Consider the following 22,053-nt stretch of genomic DNA (forward strand, 5'->3'; position numbering starts at 1 on the left):
CCACTATGACACGTGCAAAGTTCCGTCTGAACTTTATATAAGACGGTGAGGCTCAGTCAGTCACTCAGTGTTGCCTGAGAGGGCAACACTGCAACAGCCGGCCGCCAGGCTGTCTTTTTTTTGCACAGCTAGTTGCCTCCAGGAGGCCACAAGAGGGAGACAAGGGACTGCAAAATGGAAAATAGGCATCCACCAACTTTACAGACAAATTCTCCTTGCTCCTACAACCTCCATCCTTGCACAGTTTGTTATTCTTCTAGGTAACATAGTAACAAATCCAAATTGCTGCTCTCTTTGTAGGCAAGCAAGGCTTTGTTGCAACTGCAATTCTTACTTCTTCTTGAAATGTAGGGACGACAGTACATTCCATCACATCCATCTAGTGTACACAGGTAGGTCCATTGTGGCGGGCAGGCGAGCGGGCGGGCTGCTTTATTGGCTGTTTGCTGTTCCCCTACTCCACTCCACTATTTGACTGTTGTGCTGCATCAATCAATCAATCAATCAATCAATCAATCAATCAATCAATCAATCAATCAATCAGTGGCTGGCTCAGGTGCAGCTCTTTAACTTACCTAAAAGGGAGGGCGGAGAGAAGACAAGGAAGGTGAATGAGGTGTTCCAATGTGAAATGCCGGAAACACAGAAACACAGACGACACACAACAAGAGGTGGCAATCTATTCATTAATTGCATTTAATCAATGAGCTCATTATCACTCATGCATTGTCCAACAGGTGTTGAAATAATGGGATTAAAAGGGGAGATCCCTTCAGAAAGACAGAAACAATAGCAAAGACAAAAAACACTTTTGGAATCTGCTTTTAGTCAACACATAAGGAAAGGGTGCACCGGTCCTGGAAATACTGCAATACCAGGTCAATGCGTGGAGTGGACAGAGCAAGCTCTATTTCCATCTCCCTGTTCTAAAAATCCATTTAATATATGGTCCCCAGATAGGGGACGTATCAGATATTAAACTGATAAGAACAGATACTACACTTGATCTTAGCCAAAAGGCCGAGAAGCGATAACCCGAACGGGCCGCGCGTTGCCCGAGCCTGCCCGATACTGCTGTTCAGCCCTTGCAGCGATTCAGCCTACTTCTAGGCAATTCCATGGGGCCCTGCAGGCTCACACACTCACAGCTACACGGGAGGTGAATAAAGGCCGGAGAGGAAGCCAGACAGGATTTGCTTCTTTTGCTTGCACCACAATGCAGTGCTGAAAGAGGAGGAATCTACATAAAAACGCCTTCCTGGCAACGCCCAAATGCCCTGCTGCCATGCAGATAAACACTGGCAGCGGCAGCAAGTGCATGCCCACAGCCACCCCTTGTTCCTTCACACCTTGTATCAGCTGTAATCCAGTCCAGTCCAGTGCTGCCTGCTGAGCAGCACTGACCAACACTGCCTGGGCCCAGGCTTTTATCTCTGAGGCCCCATTATGATGTCAGAAAGCTGGCTCTGGAATCCTGAGGGCTCCACTATGACACGTGCAAAGTTCCGTCTGAACTTTATATAAGACGGTGAGGCTCAGTCAGTCACTCAGTGTTGCCTGAGAGGGCAACACTGCAACAGCCGGCCGCCAGGCTGTCTTTTTTTTGCACAGCTAGTTGCCTCCAGGAGGCCACAAGAGGGAGACAAGGGACTGCAAAATGGAAAATAGGCATCCACCAACTTTACAGACAACTTCTCCTTGCTCCTACAACCTCCATCCTTGCACAGTTTGTTATTCTTCTAGGTAACATAGTAACAAATCCAAATTGCTGCTCTCTTTGTAGGCAAGCAAGGCTTTGTTGCAACTGCAATTCTTACTTCTTCTTGAAATGTAGGGACGACAGTACATTCCATCACATCCATCTAGTGTACACAGGTAGGTCCATTGTGGCGGGCAGGTGAGCGGGCGGGCTGCTTTATTGGCTGTTTGCTGTTCCCCTACTCCACTCCACTATTTGACTGTTGTGCTGCATCAATCAATCAATCAATCAATCAATCAATCAATCAATCAATCAATCAATCAATCAGTGGCTGGCTCAGGTGCAGCTCTTTAACTTACCTAAAAGGGAGGGCGGAGAGAAGACAAGGAAGGTGAATGAGGTGTTCCAATGTGAAATGCCGGAAACACAGAAACACAGACGACACACAACAAGAGGTGGCAATCTATTCATTAATTGCATTTAATCAATGAGCTCATTATCACTCATGCATTGTCCAACAGGTGTTGAAATAATGGGATTAAAAGGGGAGATCCCTTCAGAAAGACAGAAACAATAGCAAAGACAAAAAACACTTTTGGAATCTGCTTTTAGTCAACACATAAGGAAAGGGTGCACCGGTCCTGGAAATACTGCAATACCAGGTCAATGCGTGGAGTGGACAGAGCAAGCTCTATTTCCATCTCCCTGTTCTAAAAATCCATTTAATATATGGTCCCCAGATAGGGGACGTATCAGATATTAAACTGATAAGAACAGATACTACACTTGATCTTAGCCAAAAGGCCGAGAAGCGATAACCCGAACGGGCCGCGCGTTGCCCGAGCCTGCCCGATACTGCTGTTCAGCCCTTGCAGCGATTCAGCCTACTTCTAGGCAATTCCATGGGGCCCTGCAGGCTCACACACTCACAGCTACACGGGAGGTGAATAAAGGCCGGAGAGGAAGCCAGACAGGATTTGCTTCTTTTGCTTGCACCACAATGCAGTGCTGAAAGAGGAGGAATCTACATAAAAACGCCTTCCTGGCAACGCCCAAATGCCCTGCTGCCATGCAGATAAACACTGGCAGCGGCAGCAAGTGCATGCCCACAGCCACCCCTTGTTCCTTCACACCTTGTATCAGCTGTAATCCAGTCCAGTCCAGTGCTGCCTGCTGAGCAGCACTGACCAACACTGCCTGGGCCCAGGCTTTTATCTCTGAGGCCCCATTATGATGTCAGAAAGCTGGCTCTGGAATCCTGAGGGCTCCACTATGACACGTGCAAAGTTCCGTCTGAACTTTATATAAGACGGTGAGGCTCAGTCAGTCACTCAGTGTTGCCTGAGAGGGCAACACTGCAACAGCCGGCCGCCAGGCTGTCTTTTTTTTGCACAGCTAGTTGCCTCCAGGAGGCCACAAGAGGGAGACAAGGGACTGCAAAATGGAAAATAGGCATCCACCAACTTTACAGACAACTTCTCCTTGCTCCTACAACCTCCATCCTTGCACAGTTTGTTATTCTTCTAGGTAACATAGTAACAAATCCAAATTGCTGCTCTCTTTGTAGGCAAGCAAGGCTTTGTTGCAACTGCAATTCTTACTTCTTCTTGAAATGTAGGGACGACAGTACATTCCATCACATCCATCTAGTGTACACAGGTAGGTCCATTGTGGCGGGCAGGTGAGCGGGCGGGCTGCTTTATTGGCTGTTTGCTGTTCCCCTACTCCACTCCACTATTTGACTGTTGTGCTGCATCAATCAATCAATCAATCAATCAATCAATCAATCAATCAATCAGTGGCTGGCTCAGGTGCAGCTCTTTAACTTACCTAAAAGGGAGGGCGGAGAGAAGACAAGGAAGGTGAATGAGGTGTTCCAATGTGAAATGCCGGAAACACAGAAACACAGACGACACACAACAAGAGGTGGCAATCTATTCATTAATTGCATTTAATCAATGAGCTCATTATCACTCATGCATTGTCCAACAGGTGTTGAAATAATGGGATTAAAAGGGGAGATCCCTTCAGAAAGACAGAAACAATAGCAAAGACAAAAAACACTTTTGGAATCTGCTTTTAGTCAACACATAAGGAAAGGGTGCACCGGTCCTGGAAATACTGCAATACCAGGTCAATGCGTGGAGTGGACAGAGCAAGCTCTATTTCCATCTCCCTGTTCTAAAAATCCATTTAATATATGGTCCCCAGATAGGGGACGTATCAGATATTAAACTGATAAGAACAGATACTACACTTGATCTTAGCCAAAAGGCCGAGAAGCGATAACCCGAACGGGCCGCGCGTTGCCCGAGCCTGCCCGATACTGCTGTTCAGCCCTTTCAGCGATTCAGCCTACTTCTAGGCAATTCCATGGGGCCCTGCAGGCTCACACACTCACAGCTACACGGGAGGTGAATAAAGGCCGGAGAGGAAGCCAGACAGGATTTGCTTCTTTTGCTTGCACCACAATGCAGTGCTGAAAGAGGAGGAATCTACATAAAAACGCCTTCCTGGCAACGCCCAAATGCCCTGCTGCCATGCAGATAAACACTGGCAGCGGCAGCAAGTGCATGCCCACAGCCACCCCTTGTTCCTTCACACCTTGTATCAGCTGTAATCCAGTCCAGTCCAGTGCTGCCTGCTGAGCAGCACTGACCAACACTGCCTGGGCCCAGGCTTTTATCTCTGAGGCCCCATTATGATGTCAGAAAGCTGGCTCTGGAATCCTGAGGGCTCCACTATGACACGTGCAAAGTTCCGTCTGAACTTTATATAAGACGGTGAGGCTCAGTCAGTCACTCAGTGTTGCCTGAGAGGGCAACACTGCAACAGCCGGCCGCCAGGCTGTCTTTTTTTTTGCACAGCTAGTTGCCTCCAGGAGGCCACAAGAGGGAGACAAGGGACTGCAAAATGGAAAATAGGCATCCACCAACTTTACAGACAACTTCTCCTTGCTCCTACAACCTCCATCCTTGCACAGTTTGTTATTCTTCTAGGTAACATAGTAACAAATCCAAATTGCTGCTCTCTTTGTAGGCAAGCAAGGCTTTGTTGCAACTGCAATTCTTACTTCTTCTTGAAATGTAGGGACGACAGTACATTCCATCACATCCATCTAGTGTACACAGGTAGGTCCATTGTGGCGGGCAGGCGAGCGGGCGGGCTGCTTTATTGGCTGTTTGCTGTTCCCCTACTCCACTCCACTATTTGACTGTTGTGCTGCATCAATCAATCAATCAATCAATCAATCAATCAATCAATCAATCAATCAGTGGCTGGCTCAGGTGCAGCTCTTTAACTTACCTAAAAGGGAGGGCGGAGAGAAGACAAGGAAGGTGAATGAGGTGTTCCAATGTGAAATGCCGGAAACACAGAAACACAGACGACACACAACAAGAGGTGGCAATCTATTCATTAATTGCATTTAATCAATGAGCTCATTATCACTCATGCATTGTCCAACAGGTGTTGAAATAATGGGATTAAAAGGGGAGATCCCTTCAGAAAGACAGAAACAATAGCAAAGACAAAAAACACTTTTGGAATCTGCTTTTAGTCAACACATAAGGAAAGGGTGCACCGGTCCTGGAAATACTGCAATACCAGGTCAATGCGTGGAGTGGACAGAGCAAGCTCTATTTCCATCTCCCTGTTCTAAAAATCCATTTAATATATGGTCCCCAGATAGGGGACGTATCAGATATTAAACTGATAAGAACAGATACTACACTTGATCTTAGCCAAAAGGCCGAGAAGCGATAACCCGAACGGGCCGCGCGTTGCCCGAGCCTGCCCGATACTGCTGTTCAGCCCTTGCAGCGATTCAGCCTACTTCTAGGCAATTCCATGGGGCCCTGCAGGCTCACACACTCACAGCTACACGGGAGGTGAATAAAGGCCGGAGAGGAAGCCAGACAGGATTTGCTTCTTTTGCTTGCACCACAATGCAGTGCTGAAAGAGGAGGAATCTACATAAAAACGCCTTCCTGGCAACGCCCAAATGCCCTGCTGCCATGCAGATAAACACTGGCAGCGGCAGCAAGTGCATGCCCACAGCCACCCCTTGTTCCTTCACACCTTGTATCAGCTGTAATCCAGTCCAGTCCAGTGCTGCCTGCTGAGCAGCACTGACCAACACTGCCTGGGCCCAGGCTTTTATCTCTGAGGCCCCATTATGATGTCAGAAAGCTGGCTCTGGAATCCTGAGGGCTCCACTATGACACGTGCAAAGTTCCGTCTGAACTTTATATAAGACGGTGAGGCTCAGTCAGTCACTCAGTGTTGCCTGAGAGGGCAACACTGCAACAGCCGGCCGCCAGGCTGTCTTTTTTTTGCACAGCTAGTTGCCTCCAGGAGGCCACAAGAGGGAGACAAGGGACTGCAAAATGGAAAATAGGCATCCACCAACTTTACAGACAACTTCTCCTTGCTCCTACAACCTCCATCCTTGCACAGTTTGTTATTCTTCTAGGTAACATAGTAACAAATCCAAATTGCTGCTCTCTTTGTAGGCAAGCAAGGCTTTGTTGCAACTGCAATTCTTACTTCTTCTTGAAATGTAGGGACGACAGTACATTCCATCACATCCATCTAGTGTACACAGGTAGGTCCATTGTGGCGGGCAGGCGAGCGGGCGGGCTGCTTTATTGGCTGTTTGCTGTTCCCCTACTCCACTCCACTATTTGACTGTTGTGCTGCATCAATCAATCAATCAATCAATCAATCAATCAATCAATCAATCAATCAATCAATCAATCAATCAATCAATCAGTGGCTGGCTCAGGTGCAGCTCTTTAACTTACCTAAAAGGGAGGGCGGAGAGAAGACAAGGAAGGTGAATGAGGTGTTCCAATGTGAAATGCCGGAAACACAGAAACACAGACGACACACAACAAGAGGTGGCAATCTATTCATTAATTGCATTTAATCAATGAGCTCATTATCACTCATGCATTGTCCAACAGGTGTTGAAATAATGGGATTAAAAGGGGAGATCCCTTCAGAAAGACAGAAACAATAGCAAAGACAAAAAACACTTTTGGAATCTGCTTTTAGTCAACACATAAGGAAAGGGTGCACCGGTCCTGGAAATACTGCAATACCAGGTCAATGCGTGGAGTGGACAGAGCAAGCTCTATTTCCATCTCCCTGTTCTAAAAATCCATTTAATATATGGTCCCCAGATAGGGGACGTATCAGATATTAAACTGATAAGAACAGATACTACACTTGATCTTAGCCAAAAGGCCGAGAAGCGATAACCCGAACGGGCCGCGCGTTGCCCGAGCCTGCCCGATACTGCTGTTCAGCCCTTGCAGCGATTCAGCCTACTTCTAGGCAATTCCATGGGGCCCTGCAGGCTCACACACTCACAGCTACACGGGAGGTGAATAAAGGCCGGAGAGGAAGCCAGACAGGATTTGCTTCTTTTGCTTGCACCACAATGCAGTGCTGAAAGAGGAGGAATCTACATAAAAACGCCTTCCTGGCAACGCCCAAATGCCCTGCTGCCATGCAGATAAACACTGGCAGCGGCAGCAAGTGCATGCCCACAGCCACCCCTTGTTCCTTCACACCTTGTATCAGCTGTAATCCAGTCCAGTCCAGTGCTGCCTGCTGAGCAGCACTGACCAACACTGCCTGGGCCCAGGCTTTTATCTCTGAGGCCCCATTATGATGTCAGAAAGCTGGCTCTGGAATCCTGAGGGCTCCACTATGACACGTGCAAAGTTCCGTCTGAACTTTATATAAGACGGTGAGGCTCAGTCAGTCACTCAGTGTTGCCTGAGAGGGCAACACTGCAACAGCCGGCCGCCAGGCTGTCTTTTTTTTGCACAGCTAGTTGCCTCCAGGAGGCCACAAGAGGGAGACAAGGGACTGCAAAATGGAAAATAGGCATCCACCAACTTTACAGACAACTTCTCCTTGCTCCTACAACCTCCATCCTTGCACAGTTTGTTATTCTTCTAGGTAACATAGTAACAAATCCAAATTGCTGCTCTCTTTGTAGGCAAGCAAGGCTTTGTTGCAACTGCAATTCTTACTTCTTCTTGAAATGTAGGGACGACAGTACATTCCATCACATCCATCTAGTGTACACAGGTAGGTCCATTGTGGCGGGCAGGCGAGCGGGCGGGCTGCTTTATTGGCTGTTTGCTGTTCCCCTACTCCACTCCACTATTTGACTGTTGTGCTGCATCAATCAATCAATCAATCAATCAATCAATCAATCAATCAATCAATCAATCAGTGGCTGGCTCAGGTGCAGCTCTTTAACTTACCTAAAAGGGAGGGCGGAGAGAAGACAAGGAAGGTGAATGAGGTGTTCCAATGTGAAATGCCGGAAACACAGAAACACAGACGACACACAACAAGAGGTGGCAATCTATTCATTAATTGCATTTAATCAATGAGCTCATTATCACTCATGCATTGTCCAACAGGTGTTGAAATAATGGGATTAAAAGGGGAGATCCCTTCAGAAAGACAGAAACAATAGCAAAGACAAAAAACACTTTTGGAATCTGCTTTTAGTCAACACATAAGGAAAGGGTGCACCGGTCCTGGAAATACTGCAATACCAGGTCAATGCGTGGAGTGGACAGAGCAAGCTCTATTTCCATCTCCCTGTTCTAAAAATCCATTTAATATATGGTCCCCAGATAGGGGACGTATCAGATATTAAACTGATAAGAACAGATACTACACTTGATCTTAGCCAAAAGGCCGAGAAGCGATAACCCGAACGGGCCGCGCGTTGCCCGAGCCTGCCCGATACTGCTGTTCAGCCCTTGCAGCGATTCAGCCTACTTCTAGGCAATTCCATGGGGCCCTGCAGGCTCACACACTCACAGCTACACGGGAGGTGAATAAAGGCCGGAGAGGAAGCCAGACAGGATTTGCTTCTTTTGCTTGCACCACAATGCAGTGCTGAAAGAGGAGGAATCTACATAAAAACGCCTTCCTGGCAACGCCCAAATGCCCTGCTGCCATGCAGATAAACACTGGCAGCGGCAGCAAGTGCATGCCCACAGCCACCCCTTGTTCCTTCACACCTTGTATCAGCTGTAATCCAGTCCAGTCCAGTGCTGCCTGCTGAGCAGCACTGACCAACACTGCCTGGGCCCAGGCTTTTATCTCTGAGGCCCCATTATGATGTCAGAAAGCTGGCTCTGGAATCCTGAGGGCTCCACTATGACACGTGCAAAGTTCCGTCTGAACTTTATATAAGACGGTGAGGCTCAGTCAGTCACTCAGTGTTGCCTGAGAGGGCAACACTGCAACAGCCGGCCGCCAGGCTGTCTTTTTTTTGCACAGCTAGTTGCCTCCAGGAGGCCACAAGAGGGAGACAAGGGACTGCAAAATGGAAAATAGGCATCCACCAACTTTACAGACAACTTCTCCTTGCTCCTACAACCTCCATCCTTGCACAGTTTGTTATTCTTCTAGGTAACATAGTAACAAATCCAAATTGCTGCTCTCTTTGTAGGCAAGCAAGGCTTTGTTGCAACTGCAATTCTTACTTCTTCTTGAAATGTAGGGACGACAGTACATTCCATCACATCCATCTAGTGTACACAGGTAGGTCCATTGTGGCGGGCAGGCGAGCGGGCGGGCTGCTTTATTGGCTGTTTGCTGTTCCCCTACTCCACTCCACTATTTGACTGTTGTGCTGCATCAATCAATCAATCAATCAATCAATCAATCAATCAATCAATCAATTAATCAATCAGTGGCTGGCTCAGGTGCAGCTCTTTAACTTACCTAAAAGGGAGGGCGGAGAGAAGACAAGGAAGGTGAATGAGGTGTTCCAATGTGAAATGCCGGAAACACAGAAACACAGACGACACACAACAAGAGGTGGCAATCTATTCATTAATTGCATTTAATCAATGAGCTCATTATCACTCATGCATTGTCCAACAGGTGTTGAAATAATGGGATTAAAAGGGGAGATCCCTTCAGAAAGACAGAAACAATAGCAAAGACAAAAAACACTTTTGGAATCTGCTTTTAGTCAACACATAAGGAAAGGGTGCACCGGTCCTGGAAATACTGCAATACCAGGTCAATGCGTGGAGTGGACAGAGCAAGCTCTATTTCCATCTCCCTGTTCTAAAAATCCATTTAATATATGGTCCCCAGATAGGGGACGTATCAGATATTAAACTGATAAGAACAGATACTACACTTGATCTTAGCCAAAAGGCCGAGAAGCGATAACCCGAACGGGCCGCGCGTTGCCCGAGCCTGCCCGATACTGCTGTTCAGCCCTTGCAGCGATTCAGCCTACTTCTAGGCAATTCCATGGGGCCCTGCAGGCTCACACACTCACAGCTAGAAGCCAGACAGGATTTGCTTCTTTTGCTTGCACCACAATGCAGTGCTGAAAGAGGAGGAATCTACATAAAAACGCCTTCCTGGCAACGCCCAAATGCCCTGCTGCCATGCAGATAAACACTGGCAGCGGCAGCAAGTGCATGCCCACAGCCACCCCTTGTTCCTTCACACCTTGTATCAGCTGTAATCCAGTCCAGTCCAGTGCTGCCTGCTGAGCAGCACTGACCAACACTGCCTGGGCCCAGGCTTTTATCTCTGAGGCCCCATTATGATGTCAGAAAGCTGGCTCTGGAATCCTGAGGGCTCCACTATGACACGTGCAAAGTTCCGTCTGAACTTTATATAAGACGGTGAGGCTCAGTCAGTCACTCAGTGTTGCCTGAGAGGGCAACACTGCAACAGCCGGCTGCCAGGCTGTCTTTTTTTTGCACAGCTAGTTGCCTCCAGGAGGCCACAAGAGGGAGACAAGGGACTGCAAAATGGAAAATAGGCATCCACCAACTTTACAGACAACTTCTCCTTGCTCCTACAACCTCCATCCTTGCACAGTTTGTTATTCTTCTAGGTAACATAGTAACAAATCCAAATTGCTGCTCTCTTTGTAGGCAAGCAAGGCTTTGTTGCAACTGCAATTCTTACTTCTTCTTGAAATGTAGGGACGACAGTACATTCCATCACATCCATCTAGTGTACACAGGTAGGTCCATTGTGGCGGGCAGGCGAGCGGGCGGGCTGCTTTATTGGCTGTTTGCTGTTCCCCTACTCCACTCCACTATTTGACTGTTGTGCTGCATCAATCAATCAATCAATCAATCAATCAATCAATCAGTGGCTGGCTCAGGTGCAGCTCTTTAACTTACCTAAAAGGGAGGGCGGAGAGAAGACAAGGAAGGTGAATGAGGTGTTCCAATGTGAAATGCCGGAAACACAGAAACACAGACGACACACAACAAGAGGTGGCAATCTATTCATTAATTGCATTTAATCAATGAGCTCATTATCACTCATGCATTGTCCAACAGGTGTTGAAATAATGGGATTAAAAGGGGAGATCCCTTCAGAAAGACAGAAACAATAGCAAAGACAAAAAACACTTTTGGAATCTGCTTTTAGTCAACACATAAGGAAAGGGTGCACCGGTCCTGGAAATACTGCAATACCAGGTCAATGCGTGGAGTGGACAGAGCAAGCTCTATTTCCATCTCCCTGTTCTAAAAATCCATTTAATATATGGTCCCCAGATAGGGGACGTATCAGATATTAAACTGATAAGAACAGATACTACACTTGATCTTAGCCAAAAGGCCGAGAAGCGATAACCCGAACGGGCCGCGCGTTGCCCGAGCCTGCCCGATACTGCTGTTCAGCCCTTGCAGCGATTCAGCCTACTTCTAGGCAATTCCATGGGGCCCTGCAGGCTCACACACTCACAGCTAGAAGCCAGACAGGATTTGCTTCTTTTGCTTGCACCACAATGCAGTGCTGAAAGAGGAGGAATCTACATAAAAACGCCTTCCTGGCAACGCCCAAATGCCCTGCTGCCATGCAGATAAACACTGGCAGCGGCAGCAAGTGCATGCCCACAGCCACCCCTTGTTCCTTCACACCTTGTATCAGCTGTAATCCAGTCCAGTCCAGTGCTGCCTGCTGAGCAGCACTGACCAACACTGCCTGGGCCCAGGCTTTTATCTCTGAGGCCCCATTATGATGTCAGAAAGCTGGCTCTGGAATCCTGAGGGCTCCACTATGACACGTGCAAAGTTCCGTCTGAACTTTATATAAGACGGTGAGGCTCAGTCAGTCACTCAGTGTTGCCTGAGAGGGCAACACTGCAACAGCCGGCCGCCAGGCTGTCTTTTTTTTGCACAGCTAGTTGCCTCCAGGAGGCCACAAGAGGGAGACAAGGGACTGCAAAATGGAAAATAGGCATCCACCAACTTTACAGACAACTTCTCCTTGCTCCTACAACCTCCATCCTTGCACAGTTTGTTATTCTTCTAGGTAACATAGTAACAAATCTAAATTGCTGCTCTCTTTGTAGGCAAGCAAGGCTTTGTTGCAACTGCAATTCTTACTTCTTCTTGAAATGTAGGGACGACAGTACATTCCATCACATCCATCTAGTGTACACAGGTAGGTCCATTGTGGCGGGCAGGCGAGCGGGCGGGCTGCTTTATTGGCTGTTTGCTGTTCCCCTACTCCACTCCACTATTTGACTGTTGTGCTGCATCAATCAATCAATCAATCAATCAATCAATCAATCAATCAATCAATCAATCAATCAATCAATCAATCAATCAATCAATCAATCAGTGGCTGGCTCAGGTGCAGCTCTTTAACTTACCTAAAAGGGAGGGCGGAGAGAAGACAAGGAAGGTGAATGAGGTGTTCCAATGTGAAATGCCGGAAACACAGAAACACAGACGACACACAACAAGAGGTGGCAATCTATTCATTAATTGCATTTAATCAATGAGCTCATTATCACTCATGCATTGTCCAACAGGTGTTGAAATAATGGGATTAAAAGGGGAGATCCCTTCAGAAAGACAGAAACAATAGCAAAGACAAAAAACACTTTTGGAATCTGCTTTTAGTCAACACATAAGGAAAGGGTGCACCGGTCCTGGAAATACTGCAATACCAGGTCAATGCGTGGAGTGGACAGAGCAAGCTCTATTTCCATCTCCCTGTTCTAAAAATCCATTTAATATATGGTCCCCAGATAGGGGACGTATCAGATATTAAACTGATAAGAACAGATACTACACTTGATCTTAGCCAAAAGGCCGAGAAGCGATAACCCGAACGGGCCGCGCGTTGCCCGAGCCTGCCCGATACTGCTGTTCAGCCCTTGCAGCGATTCAGCCTACTTCTAGGCAATTCCATGGGGCCCTGCAGGCTCACACACTCACAGCTACACGGGAGGTGAATAAAGGCCGGAGAGGAAGCCAGACAGGATTTGCTTCTTTTGCTTGCACCACAATGCAGTGCTGAAAGAGGAGGAATCTACATAAAAACGCCTTCCTGGCAACGCCCAAATGCCCTGCTGCCATGCAGATAAACACTGGCAGCGGCAGCAAGTGCATGCCCACAGCCACCCCTTGTTCCTTCACACCTTGTATCAGCTGTAATCCAGTCCAGTCCAGTGCTGCCTGCTGAGCAGCACTGACCAACACTGCCTGGGCCCAGGCTTTTATCTCTGAGGCCCCATTATGATGTCAGAAAGCTGGCTCTGGAATCCTGAGGGCTCCACTATGACACGTGCAAAGTTCCGTCTGAACTTTATATAAGACGGTGAGGCTCAGTCAGTCACTCAGTGTTGCCTGAGAGGGCAACACTGCAACAGCCGGCCGCCAGGCTGTCTTTTTTTTGCACAGCTAGTTGCCTCCAGGAGGCCACAAGAGGGAGACAAGGGACTGCAAAATGGAAAATAGGCATCCACCAACTTTACAGACAACTTCTCCTTGCTCCTACAACCTCCATCCTTGCACAGTTTGTTATTCTTCTAGGTAACATAGTAACAAATCCAAATTGCTGCTCTCTTTGTAGGCAAGCAAGGCTTTGTTGCAACTGCAATTCTTACTTCTTCTTGAAATGTAGGGACGACAGTACATTCCATCACATCCATCTAGTGTACACAGGTAGGTCCATTGTGGCGGGCAGGCGAGCGGGCGGGCTGCTTTATTGGCTGTTTGCTGTTCCCCTACTCCACTCCACTATTTGACTGTTGTGCTGCATCAATCAATCAATCAATCAATCAATCAATCAATCAATCAATCAATCAATCAATCAATCAATCAATCAATCAATCAGTGGCTGGCTCAGGTGCAGCTCTTTAACTTACCTAAAAGGGAGGGCGGAGAGAAGACAAGGAAGGTGAATGAGGTGTTCCAATGTGAAATGCCGGAAACACAGAAACACAGACGACACACAACAAGAGGTGGCAATCTATTCATTAATTGCATTTAATCAATGAGCTCATTATCACTCATGCATTGTCCAACAGGTGTTGAAATAATGGGATTAAAAGGGGAGATCCCTTCAGAAAGACAGAAACAATAGCAAAGACAAAAAACACTTTTGGAATCTGCTTTTAGTCAACACATAAGGAAAGGGTGCACCGGTCCTGGAAATACTGCAATACCAGGTCAATGCGTGGAGTGGACAGAGCAAGCTCTAGTTCCATCTCCCCGTTCTAAAAATCCATTTAATATATGGTCCCCAGATAGGGGACGTATCAGATATTAAACTGATAAGAACAGATACTACACTTGATCTTAGCCAAAAGGCCGAGAAGCGATAACCCGAATGGGCCGCGCGTTGCCCGAGCCTGCCCGATACTGCTGTTCAGCCCTTGCAGCGATTCAGCCTACTTCTAGGCAATTCCATGGGGCCCTGCAGGCTCACACACTCACAGCTAGAAGCCAGACAGGATTTGCTTCTTTTGCTTGCACCACAATGCAGTGCTGAAAGAGGAGGAATCTACATAAAAACGCCTTCCTGGCAACGCCCAAATGCCCTGCTGCCATGCAGATAAACACTGGCAGCGGCAGCAAGTGCATGCCCACAGCCACCCCTTGTTCCTTCACACCTTGTATCAGCTGTAATCCAGTCCAGTCCAGTGCTGCCTGCTGAGCAGCACTGACCAACACTGCCTGGGCCCAGGCTTTTATCTCTGAGGCCCCATTATGATGTCAGAAAGCTGGCTCTGGAATCCTGAGGGCTCCACTATGACACGTGCAAAGTTCCGTCTGAACTTTATATAAGACGGTGAGGCTCAGTCAGTCACTCAGTGTTGCCTGAGAGGGCAACACTGCAACAGCCGGCCGCCAGGCTGTCTTTTTTTTGCACAGCTAGTTGCCTCCAGGAGGCCACAAGAGGGAGACAAGGGACTGCAAAATGGAAAATAGGCATCCACCAACTTTACAGACAACTTCTCCTTGCTCCTACAACCTCCATCCTTGCACAGTTTGTTATTCTTCTAGGTAACATAGTAACAAATCCAAATTGCTGCTCTCTTTGTAGGCAAGCAAGGCTTTGTTGCAACTGCAATTCTTACTTCTTCTTGAAATGTAGGGACGACAGTACATTCCATCACATCCATCTAGTGTACACAGGTAGGTCCATTGTGGCGGGCAGGCGAGCGGGCGGGCTGCTTTATTGGCTGTTTGCTGTTCCCCTACTCCACTCCACTATTTGACTGTTGTGCTGCATCAATCAATCAATCAATCAATCAATCAATCAATCAATCAATCAATCAGTGGCTGGCTCAGGTGCAGCTCTTTAACTTACCTAAAAGGGAGGGCGGAGAGAAGACAAGGAAGGTGAATGAGGTGTTCCAATGTGAAATGCCGGAAACACAGAAACACAGACGACACACAACAAGAGGTGGCAATCTATTCATTAATTGCATTTAATCAATGAGCTCATTATCACTCATGCATTGTCCAACAGGTGTTGAAATAATGGGATTAAAAGGGGAGATCCCTTCAGAAAGACAGAAACAATAGCAAAGACAAAAAACACTTTTGGAATCTGCTTTTAGTCAACACATAAGGAAAGGGTGCACCGGTCCTGGAAATACTGCAATACCAGGTCAATGCGTGGAGTGGACAGAGCAAGCTCTATTTCCATCTCCCTGTTCTAAAAATCCATTTAATATATGGTCCCCAGATAGGGGACGTATCAGATATTAAACTGATAAGAACAGATACTACACTTGATCTTAGCCAAAAGGCCGAGAAGCGATAACCCGAACGGGCCGCGCGTTGCCCGAGCCTGCCCGATACTGCTGTTCAGCCCTTGCAGCGATTCAGCCTACTTCTAGGCAATTCCATGGGGCCCTGCAGGCTCACACACTCACAGCTACACGGGAGGTGAATAAAGGCCGGAGAGGAAGCCAGACAGGATTTGCTTCTTTTGCTTGCACCACAATGCAGTGCTGAAAGAGGAGGAATCTACATAAAAACGCCTTCCTGGCAACGCCCAAATGCCCTGCTGCCATGCAGATAAACACTGGCAGCGGCAGCAAGTGCATGCCCACAGCCACCCCTTGTTCCTTCACACCTTGTATCAGCTGTAATCCAGTCCAGTCCAGTGCTGCCTGCTGAGCAGCACTGACCAACACTGCCTGGGCCCAGGCTTTTATCTCTGAGGCCCCATTATGATGTCAGAAAGCTGGCTCTGGAATCCTGAGGGCTCCACTATGACACGTGCAAAGTTCCGTCTGAACTTTATATAAGACGGTGAGGCTCAGTCAGTCACTCAGTGTTGCCTGAGAGGGCAACACTGCAACAGCCGGCCGCCAGGCTGTCTTTTTTTTGCACAGCTAGTTGCCTCCAGGAGGCCACAAGAGGGAGACAAGGGACTGCAAAATGGAAAATAGGCATCCACCAACTTTACAGACAACTTCTCCTTGCTCCTACAACCTCCATCCTTGCACAGTTTGTTATTCTTCTAGGTAACATAGTAACAAATCCAAATTGCTGCTCTCTTTGTAGGCAAGCAAGGCTTTGTTGCAACTGCAATTCTTACTTCTTCTTGAAATGTAGGGACGACAGTACATTCCATCACATCCATCTAGTGTACACAGGTAGGTCCATTGTGGCGGGCAGGCGAGCGGGCGGGCTGCTTTATTGGCTGTTTGCTGTTCCCCTACTCCACTCCACTATTTGACTGTTGTGCTGCATCAATCAATCAATCAATCAATCAATCAATCAATCAATCAATCAATCAATCAATCAATCAATCAATCAGTGGCTGGCTCAGGTGCAGCTCTTTAACTTACCTAAAAGGGAGGGCGGAGAGAAGACAAGGAAGGTGAATGAGGTGTTCCAATGTGAAATGCCGGAAACACAGAAACACAGACGACACACAACAAGAGGTGGCAATCTATTCATTAATTGCATTTAATCAATGAGCTCATTATCACTCATGCATTGTCCAACAGGTGTTGAAATAATGGGATTAAAAGGGGAGATCCCTTCAGAAAGACAGAAACAATAGCAAAGACAAAAAACACTTTTGGAATCTGCTTTTAGTCAACACATAAGGAAAGGGTGCACCGGTCCTGGAAATACTGCAATACCAGGTCAATGCGTGGAGTGGACAGAGCAAGCTCTATTTCCATCTCCCTGTTCTAAAAATCCATTTAATATATGGTCCCCAGATAGGGGACGTATCAGATATTAAACTGATAAGAACAGATACTACACTTGATCTTAGCCAAAAGGCCGAGAAGCGATAACCCGAACGGGCCGCGCGTTGCCCGAGCCTGCCCGATACTGCTGTTCAGCCCTTGCAGCGATTCAGCCTACTTCTAGGCAATTCCATGGGGCCCTGCAGGCTCACACACTCACAGCTACACGGGAGGTGAATAAAGGCCGGAGAGGAAGCCAGACAGGATTTGCTTCTTTTGCTTGCACCACAATGCAGTGCTGAAAGAGGAGGAATCTACATAAAAACGCCTTCCTGGCAACGCCCAAATGCCCTGCTGCCATGCAGATAAACACTGGCAGCGGCAGCAAGTGCATGCCCACAGCCACCCCTTGTTCCTTCACACCTTGTATCAGCTGTAATCCAGTCCAGTCCAGTGCTGCCTGCTGAGCAGCACTGACCAACACTGCCTGGGCCCAGGCTTTTATCTCTGAGGCCCCATTATGATGTCAGAAAGCTGGCTCTGGAATCCTGAGGGCTCCACTATGACACGTGCAAAGTTCCGTCTGAACTTTATATAAGACGGTGAGGCTCAGTCAGTCACTCAGTGTTGCCTGAGAGGGCAACACTGCAACAGCCGGCCGCCAGGCTGTCTTTTTTTTGCACAGCTAGTTGCCTCCAGGAGGCCACAAGAGGGAGACAAGGGACTGCAAAATGGAAAATAGGCATCCACCAACTTTACAGACAACTTCTCCTTGCTCCTACAACCTCCATCCTTGCACAGTTTGTTATTCTTCTAGGTAACATAGTAACAAATCCAAATTGCTGCTCTCTTTGTAGGCAAGCAAGGCTTTGTTGCAACTGCAATTCTTACTTCTTCTTGAAATGTAGGGACGACAGTACATTCCATCACATCCATCTAGTGTACACAGGTAGGTCCATTGTGGCGGGCAGGCGAGCGGGCGGGCTGCTTTATTGGCTGTTTGCTGTTCCCCTACTCCACTCCACTATTTGACTGTTGTGCTGCATCAATCAATCAATCAATCAATCAATCAATCAATCAATCAATCAATCAGTGGCTGGCTCAGGTGCAGCTCTTTAACTTACCTAAAAGGGAGGGCGGAGAGAAGACAAGGAAGGTGAATGAGGTGTTCCAATGTGAAATGCCGGAAACACAGAAACACAGACGACACACAACAAGAGGTGGCAATCTATTCATTAATTGCATTTAATCAATGAGCTCATTATCACTCATGCATTGTCCAACAGGTGTTGAAATAATGGGATTAAAAGGGGAGATCCCTTCAGAAAGACAGAAACAATAGCAAAGACAAAAAACACTTTTGGAATCTGCTTTTAGTCAACACATAAGGAAAGGGTGCACCGGTCCTGGAAATACTGCAATACCAGGTCAATGCGTGGAGTGGACAGAGCAAGCTCTAGTTCCATCTCCCCGTTCTAAAAATCCATTTAATATATGGTCCCCAGATAGGGGACGTATCAGATATTAAACTGATAAGAACAGATACTACACTTGATCTTAGCCAAAAGGCCGAGAAGCGATAACCCGAACGGGCCGCGCGTTGCCCGAGCCTGCCCGATACTGCTGTTCAGCCCTTGCAGCGATTCAGCCTACTTCTAGGCAATTCCATGGGGCCCTGCAGGCTCACACACTCACAGCTAGAAGCCAGACAGGATTTGCTTCTTTTGCTTGCACCACAATGCAGTGCTGAAAGAGGAGGAATCTACATAAAAACGCCTTCCTGGCAACGCCCAAATGCCCTGCTGCCATGCAGATAAACACTGGCAGCGGCAGCAAGTGCATGCCCACAGCCACCCCTTGTTCCTTCACACCTTGTATCAGCTGTAATCCAGTCCAGTCCAGTGCTGCCTGCTGAGCAGCACTGACCAACACTGCCTGGGCCCAGGCTTTTATCTCTGAGGCCCCATTATGATGTCAGAAAGCTGGCTCTGGAATCCTGAGGGCTCCACTATGACACGTGCAAAGTTCCGTCTGAACTTTATATAAGACGGTGAGGCTCAGTCAGTCACTCAGTGTTGCCTGAGAGGGCAACACTGCAACAGCCGGCCGCCAGGCTGTCTTTTTTTTGCACAGCTAGTTGCCTCCAGGAGGCCACAAGAGGGAGACAAGGGACTGCAAAATGGAAAATAGGCATCCACCAACTTTACAGACAACTTCTCCTTGCTCCTACAACCTCCATCCTTGCACAGTTTGTTATTCTTCTAGGTAACATAGTAACAAATCCAAATTGCTGCTCTCTTTGTAGGCAAGCAAGGCTTTGTTGCAACTGCAATTCTTACTTCTTCTTGAAATGTAGGGACGACAGTACATTCCATCACATCCATCTAGTGTACACAGGTAGGTCCATTGTGGCGGGCAGGCGAGCGGGCGGGCTGCTTTATTGGCTGTTTGCTGTTCCCCTACTCCACTCCACTATTTGACTGTTGTGCTGCATCAATCAATCAATCAATCAATCAATCAATCAATCAATCAATCAATCAATCAATCAATCAGTGGCTGGCTCAGGTGCAGCTCTTTAACTTACCTAAAAGGGAGGGCGGAGAGAAGACAAGGAAGGTGAATGAGGTGTTCCAATGTGAAATGCCGGAAACACAGAAACACAGACGACACACAACAAGAGGTGGCAATCTATTCATTAATTGCATTTAATCAATGAGCTCATTATCACTCATGCATTGTCCAACAGGTGTTGAAATAATGGGATTAAAAGGGGAGATCCCTTCAGAAAGACAGAAACAATAGCAAAGACAAAAAACACTTTTGGAATCTGCTTTTAGTCAACACATAAGGAAAGGGTGCACCGGTCCTGGAAATACTGCAATACCAGGTCAATGCGTGGAGTGGACAGAGCAAGCTCTATTTCCATCTCCCTGTTCTAAAAATCCATTTAATATATGGTCCCCAGATAGGGGACGTATCAGATATTAAACTGATAAGAACAGATACTACACTTGATCTTAGCCAAAAGGCCGAGAAGCGATAACCCGAACGGGCCGCGCGTTGCCCGAGCCTGCCCGATACTGCTGTTCAGCCCTTGCAGCGATTCAGCCTACTTCTAGGCAATTCCATGGGGCCCTGCAGGCTCACACACTCACAGCTACACGGGAGGTGAATAAAGGCCGGAGAGGAAGCCAGACAGGATTTGCTTCTTTTGCTTGCACCACAATGCAGTGCTGAAAGAGGAGGAATCTACATAAAAACGCCTTCCTGGCAACGCCCAAATGCCCTGCTGCCATGCAGATAAACACTGGCAGCGGCAGCAAGTGCATGCCCACAGCCACCCCTTGTTCCTTCACACCTTGTATCAGCTGTAATCCAGTCCAGTCCAGTGCTGCCTGCTGAGCAGCACTGACCAACACTGCCTGGGCCCAGGCTTTTATCTCTGAGGCCCCATTATGATGTCAGAAAGCTGGCTCTGGAATCCTGAGGGCTCCACTATGACACGTGCAAAGTTCCGTCTGAACTTTATATAAGACGGTGAGGCTCAGTCAGTCACTCAGTGTTGCCTGAGAGGGCAACACTGCAACAGCCGGCCGCCAGGCTGTCTTTTTTTTGCACAGCTAGTTGCCTCCAGGAGGCCACAAGAGGGAGACAAGGGACTGCAAAATGGAAAATAGGCATCCACCAACTTTACAGACAACTTCTCCTTGCTCCTACAACCTCCATCCTTGCACAGTTTGTTATTCTTCTAGGTAACATAGTAACAAATCCAAATTGCTGCTCTCTTTGTAGGCAAGCAAGGCTTTGTTGCAACTGCAATTCTTACTTCTTCTTGAAATGTAGGGACGACAGTACATTCCATCACATCCATCTAGTGTACACAGGTAGGTCCATTGTGGCGGGCAGGCGAGCGGGCGGGCTGCTTTATTGGCTGTTTGCTGTTCCCCTACTCCACTCCACTATTTGACTGTTGTGCTGCATCAATCAATCAATCAATCAATCAATCAATCAATCAATCAATCAATCAATCAATCAATCAATCAGTGGCTGGCTCAGGTGCAGCTCTTTAACTTACCTAAAAGGGAGGGCGGAGAGAAGACAAGGAAGGTGAATGAGGTGTTCCAATGTGAAATGCCGGAAACACAGAAACACAGACGACACACAACAAGAGGTGGCAATCTATTCATTAATTGCATTTAATCAATGAGCTCATTATCACTCATGCATTGTCCAACAGGTGTTGAAATAATGGGATTAAAAGGGGAGATCCCTTCAGAAAGACAGAAACAATAGCAAAGACAAAAAACACTTTTGGAATCTGCTTTTAGTCAACACATAAGGAAAGGGTGCACCGGTCCTGGAAATACTGCAATACCAGGTCAATGCGTGGAGTGGACAGAGCAAGCTCTATTTCCATCTCCCTGTTCTAAAAATCCATTTAATATATGGTCCCCAGATAGGGGACGTATCAGATATTAAACTGATAAGAACAGATACTACACTTGATCTTAGCCAAAAGGCCGAGAAGCGATAACCCGAACGGGCCGCGCGTTGCCCGAGCCTGCCCGATACTGCTGTTCAGCCCTTGCAGCGATTCAGCCTACTTCTAGGCAATTCCATGGGGCCCTGCAGGCTCACACACTCACAGCTACACGGGAGGTGAATAAAGGCCGGAGAGGAAGCCAGACAGGATTTGCTTCTTTTGCTTGCACCACAATGCAGTGCTGAAAGAGGAGGAATCTACATAAAAACGCCTTCCTGGCAACGCCCAAATGCCCTGCTGCCATGCAGATAAACACTGGCAGCGGCAGCAAGTGCATGCCCACAGCCACCCCTTGTTCCTTCACACCTTGTATCAGCTGTAATCCAG

The 22,053-nt window shown here is 47.6% G+C and overlaps 15 non-coding genes across 15 annotated transcripts; all 15 read right to left on the reverse strand.

The window, feature by feature from the left end:
* Positions 1–841: 841 nt before the first annotated feature.
* On the reverse strand, positions 842–1,032 carry LOC142709022 (U2 spliceosomal RNA). The gene has a single exon (XR_012868932.1). It is a non-coding gene; the product is annotated as a U2 spliceosomal RNA (small nuclear RNA).
* Positions 1,033–2,324: 1,292 nt separating this feature from the next.
* LOC142709023 (U2 spliceosomal RNA) lies at positions 2,325–2,515 on the reverse strand. Its single transcript, XR_012868933.1, has one exon. It is a non-coding gene; the product is annotated as a U2 spliceosomal RNA (small nuclear RNA).
* A 1,280-nt stretch (positions 2,516–3,795) lies between these two features.
* On the reverse strand, positions 3,796–3,986 carry LOC142709024 (U2 spliceosomal RNA). The gene has a single exon (XR_012868934.1). It is a non-coding gene; the product is annotated as a U2 spliceosomal RNA (small nuclear RNA).
* A 1,285-nt stretch (positions 3,987–5,271) lies between these two features.
* On the reverse strand, positions 5,272–5,462 carry LOC142709025 (U2 spliceosomal RNA). Its single transcript, XR_012868935.1, has one exon. It is a non-coding gene; the product is annotated as a U2 spliceosomal RNA (small nuclear RNA).
* A 1,308-nt stretch (positions 5,463–6,770) lies between these two features.
* Positions 6,771–6,961, reverse strand: LOC142709026 (U2 spliceosomal RNA). Its single transcript, XR_012868936.1, has one exon. It is a non-coding gene; the product is annotated as a U2 spliceosomal RNA (small nuclear RNA).
* A 1,288-nt stretch (positions 6,962–8,249) lies between these two features.
* Positions 8,250–8,440, reverse strand: LOC142709027 (U2 spliceosomal RNA). The gene has a single exon (XR_012868937.1). It is a non-coding gene; the product is annotated as a U2 spliceosomal RNA (small nuclear RNA).
* Positions 8,441–9,732: 1,292 nt separating this feature from the next.
* Positions 9,733–9,923, reverse strand: LOC142709028 (U2 spliceosomal RNA). The gene has a single exon (XR_012868938.1). It is a non-coding gene; the product is annotated as a U2 spliceosomal RNA (small nuclear RNA).
* Positions 9,924–11,168: 1,245 nt separating this feature from the next.
* On the reverse strand, positions 11,169–11,359 carry LOC142709029 (U2 spliceosomal RNA). Its single transcript, XR_012868939.1, has one exon. It is a non-coding gene; the product is annotated as a U2 spliceosomal RNA (small nuclear RNA).
* A 1,293-nt stretch (positions 11,360–12,652) lies between these two features.
* LOC142709031 (U2 spliceosomal RNA) lies at positions 12,653–12,843 on the reverse strand. Its single transcript, XR_012868940.1, has one exon. It is a non-coding gene; the product is annotated as a U2 spliceosomal RNA (small nuclear RNA).
* A 1,312-nt stretch (positions 12,844–14,155) lies between these two features.
* Positions 14,156–14,346, reverse strand: LOC142709021 (U2 spliceosomal RNA). The gene has a single exon (XR_012868931.1). It is a non-coding gene; the product is annotated as a U2 spliceosomal RNA (small nuclear RNA).
* A 1,257-nt stretch (positions 14,347–15,603) lies between these two features.
* Positions 15,604–15,794, reverse strand: LOC142709032 (U2 spliceosomal RNA). The gene has a single exon (XR_012868941.1). It is a non-coding gene; the product is annotated as a U2 spliceosomal RNA (small nuclear RNA).
* A 1,304-nt stretch (positions 15,795–17,098) lies between these two features.
* Positions 17,099–17,289, reverse strand: LOC142709034 (U2 spliceosomal RNA). The gene has a single exon (XR_012868943.1). It is a non-coding gene; the product is annotated as a U2 spliceosomal RNA (small nuclear RNA).
* Positions 17,290–18,573: 1,284 nt separating this feature from the next.
* On the reverse strand, positions 18,574–18,764 carry LOC142709033 (U2 spliceosomal RNA). The gene has a single exon (XR_012868942.1). It is a non-coding gene; the product is annotated as a U2 spliceosomal RNA (small nuclear RNA).
* A 1,269-nt stretch (positions 18,765–20,033) lies between these two features.
* On the reverse strand, positions 20,034–20,224 carry LOC142709035 (U2 spliceosomal RNA). Its single transcript, XR_012868944.1, has one exon. It is a non-coding gene; the product is annotated as a U2 spliceosomal RNA (small nuclear RNA).
* Positions 20,225–21,524: 1,300 nt separating this feature from the next.
* Positions 21,525–21,715, reverse strand: LOC142709036 (U2 spliceosomal RNA). Its single transcript, XR_012868945.1, has one exon. It is a non-coding gene; the product is annotated as a U2 spliceosomal RNA (small nuclear RNA).
* Positions 21,716–22,053: the final 338 nt, after the last annotated feature.

This window comes from Rhinoderma darwinii, unplaced genomic scaffold (assembly GCF_050947455.1).
Source record: "Rhinoderma darwinii isolate aRhiDar2 unplaced genomic scaffold, aRhiDar2.hap1 Scaffold_4030, whole genome shotgun sequence".
Lineage (NCBI taxonomy): Eukaryota > Metazoa > Chordata > Amphibia > Anura > Rhinodermatidae > Rhinoderma > Rhinoderma darwinii.